This window comes from Ursus americanus, unplaced genomic scaffold (genome assembly GCF_024610735.1).
Source record: "Ursus americanus isolate L20-20 unplaced genomic scaffold, mUrsAme1.1.p SCAF_54, whole genome shotgun sequence".
Lineage (NCBI taxonomy): Eukaryota > Metazoa > Chordata > Mammalia > Carnivora > Ursidae > Ursus > Ursus americanus.
In genome coordinates, this window is record NW_028273636.1 from 1,193,908 (window position 1) to 1,197,900 (window position 3,993).

The window sequence follows — 3,993 nt, forward strand, 5'->3', positions numbered from 1 at the left end:
TGCTAGCAAAACCGCCGGGTTGAGGGAAGGGTTCAGACTGTGCCTGGGCCCTGTGGTCTCTTCCAGGTCAGTGTATGGCATTTCCTTCCCCTTGCCACAGGCACCTGGGGGCATGTCTGCACGTGGAGAAAGACTTTCCCGTGGGAAGCCGGCTTTTGTCAAACGGGTCCCAGTGCTCTGCTCCTCTCTTTTCACTCCTGCTGCCAGAAGCCCAGGGAGGATGGGAGGGCTTAGAACATGGCTGGGCACTGTGGTTTCTTCCAGAGAAGCGGAGGGCATTTGCTTTACCTTGCCACAACCACTTGGGATAGGGTGTGCACCTCAGGAAAACTGTCTCCGTGGGAAGCCGGCTTTTTGCAAAGGGGTCTCAGGGCCGTGTGCCTCGGCTGTCTCTCCGTCTCACCAAAGCACAGGGACGAGGTGAGGGGCTTAGACCATGCCTGGGCAATGTTGTTTCTTACACCTGGGTGTGTGGCCTTTTTTTGAGCTGGCTACCCCCACTTGGGATAGGTGTTCCACAGCAAGCACCTATTGTTCGTCGGAAGCCGTTTTTGCCCCAGGGGTCTCCGGGCTGTGTTCGTTGGGGTTGAACTCCTGCTAGCAAAACCGCCGGGTTGAGGGAAGGGTTCAGACTGTGCCTGGGCCCTGTGGTCTCTTCCAGGTCAGTGTATGGCATTTCCTTCCCCTTGCCCCAGGCACCTGGGAGCATGTCTGCACGTGGAGAAAGACTTTCCCGTGGGAAGCCGGGTTTTGTCAAACGGGTCCCAGTGCTCTGCTCCTCTCTTTTCACTCCTGCTGCCAGAAGCCCAGGGAGGATGGGAGGGCTTAGAACATGGCTGGGCACTGTGGTTTCTTCCAGAGAAGTGGAGGGCATTTGCTTTACCTTGCCACAACCACTTGGGATAGGGTGTGCACCTCAGGAAAACTGTCTCCGTGGGAAGCCGGCTTTTTGCAAAGGGGTCTCAGGGCCGTGTGCCTCGGCTGTCCCTCCGGCTCCCCAAAGCACAGGGACGAGGTGAGGGGCTTAGACCATGCCTGGGCAATGTTGTTTCTTACACCTGGGTGTGTGGCATTTTGTTGAGCTGGCTACCCCCACTTGGGCTAGGTGTTCCACAGCAAGCACCTATTGTTCGTCGGAAGCCGTTTTTGCCCCAGGGGTCTCCGCGCTGTGTTCGTTGGGGTTGAACTCCTGCTAGCAAAACCGCCGGGTTGAGGGAAGGGTTCAGACTGTGCCTGGGCCCTGTGGTCTCTTCCAGGTCAGTGTATGGCATTTCCTTCCCCTTGCCACAGGCACCTGGGAGCATGTCTGCACGTGGAGAAAGACTTTCCCGTGGGAAGCCGGGTTTTGTCAAACGGGTCCCAGTGCTCTGCTCCTCTCTTTTCACTCCTGCTGCCAGAAGCCCAGGGAGGATGGGAGGGCTTAGAACATGGCTGGGCCCTGTGATTTCTTCTAGAGAAGTGGAGCGCATTTGCTTTACCTTGCCACAACCACTTGGGATAGGGTGTGCACCTCAGGAAAACTGTCTCCGTGGGAAGCCGGCTTTTTGCAAAGGGGTCTCAGGGCCGTGTGCCTCGGCTGTCCCTCCGGCTCCCCAAAGCACAGGGACGAGGTGAGGGGCTTAGACCATGCCTGGGCAATGTTGTTTCTTACACCTGGGTGTGTGGCATTTTGTTGAGCTGGCTACCCCCACTTGGGATAGGTGTTCCACAGCAAGCACCTATTGTTCGTCGGAAGCCGTTTTTGCCCCAGGGGTCTCCGGGCTGTGTTCGTTGGGGTTGAACTCCTGCTAGCAAAACCGCCGGGTTGAGGGAAGGGTTCAGACTGTGCCTGGGCCCTGTGGTCTCTTCCAGGTCAGTGTATGGCATTTCCTTCCCCTTGCCCCAGGCACCTGGGAGCATGTCTGCACGTGGAGAAAGACTTTCCCGTGGGAAGCCGGGTTTTGTCAAACGGGTCCCAGTGCTCTGCTCCTCTCTTTTCACTCCTGCTGCCAGAAGCCCAGGGAGGATGGGAGGGCTTAGAACATGGCTGGGCACTGTGGTTTCTTCCAGAGAAGTGGAGGGCATTTGCTTTACCTTGCCACAACCACTTGGGATAGGGTCTGCACCTCAGGAAAACTGTCTCCGTGGGAAGCCGGCTTTTTGCAAAGGGGTCTCAGGGCCGTGGGCCTCGGCTGTCCCTCCGGCTCCCCAAAGCACAGGGACGAGGTGAGGGGCTTAGACCATGCCTGGGCAATGTTGTTTCTTACACCTGGGTGTGTGGCATTTTGTTGAGCTGGCTACCCCCACCTCGGATAGGTGTTCCACAGCAAGCACCTATTGTTCGTCGGAAGCCGTTTTTGCCCCAGGGGTCTCCGGGCTGTGTTCGTTGGGGTTGAACTCCTGCTAGCAAAACCGCCGGGTTGAGGGAAGGGTTCAGACTGTGCCTGGGCCCTGTGGTCTCTTCCAGGTCAGTGTATGGCATTTCCTTCCCCTTGCCCCAGGCACCTGGGAGCATGTCTGCACGTGGAGAAAGACTTTCCCGTGGGAAGCCGGGTTTTGTCAAACGGGTCCCAGTGCTCTGCTCCTCTCTTTTCACTCCTGCTGCCAGAAGCCCAGGGAGGATGGGAGGGCTTAGAACATGGCTGGGCCCTGTGGTTTCTTTCAGAGAAGTGGAGGGCATTTGCTTTACCTTGCCACAAACACTTGGGATAGGGTCTGCACCTCAGGAAAACTGTCTCCGTGGGAAGCCGGCTTTTTGCAAAGGGGTCTCAGGGCCCTGTGCCTCGGCTGTCCCTCCGGCTCCCCAAAGCACAGGGACGAGGTGAGGGGCTTAGACCATGCCTGGTCAATGTTGTTTCTAACACCTGGGTGTGTGGCATTTTGTTGAGCTGGCTACCCCCACTTGGGATAGGTGTTCCACAGCAAGCACCTATTGTTCGTCGGAAGCCGTTTTTGCCCCAGGGGTCTCCGGGCTGTGTTCGTTGGGGTTGAACTCCTGCTAGCAAAACCGCCGGGTTGAGGGAAGGGTTCAGACTGTGCCTGGGCCCTGTGGTCTCTTCCAGGTCAGTGTATGGCATTTCCTTCCCCTTGCCCCAGGCACCTGGGAGCATGTCTGCACGTGGAGAAAGACTTTCCCGTGGGAAGCCTGTTTTTGTCAAACATGTCCCAGTGCTCTGCTCCTCTCTTTTCACTCCTGCTGCCAGAAGCCCAGGGAGGATGGGAGGGCTTAGAAAATGGCTGGGCACTGTGGTTTCTTCCAGAGAAGTGGAGCGCATTTGCTTTACCTTTCCACAACCACTTGGGATAGGGTCTGCACCTCAGGAAAACTGTCTCCGTGGGAAGCCGGCTTTTTGCAAAGGGGTCTCAGGGCCGTGTGCCTCGGCTGTCCCTCCGGCTCCCCAAAGCACAGGGACGAGGTGAGGGGCTTAGACCATGCCTGGGCAATGTTGTTTCTTACACCTGGGTGTGTGGCATTTTGTTGAGCTGGCTACCCCCACTTGGGATAGGTGTTCCACAGCAAGCACCTATTGTTCGTCGGAAGCCGTTTTTGCCCCAGGGGTCTCCGGGCTGTGTTCGTTGGGGTTGAACTCCTGCTAGCAAAACCGCCGGGTTGAGGGAAGGGTTCAGACTGTGCCTGGGCCCTGTGGTCTCTTCCAGGTCAGTGTATGGCATTTCCTTCCCCTTGCCACAGGCACCTGGGAGCATGTCTGCACGTGGAGAAAGACTTTCCCGTGGGAAGCCGGGTTTTGTCAAACGGGTCCCAGTGCTCTGCTCCTCTCTTTTCACTCCTGCTGCCAGAAGCCCAGGGAGGATGGGAGGGCTTAGAACATGGCTGGGCACTGTGGTTTCTTCCAGAGAAGTGGAGGGCATTTGCTTTACCTTGCCACAACCACTTGGGATAGGGTGTGCACCTCAGGAAAACTGTCTCCGTGGGAAGCCGGCTTTTTGCAAAGGGGTCTCAGGGCCGTGTGCCTCGGCTGTCCCTCCGGCTCCCCAAAGCACAGGGACGAGGTG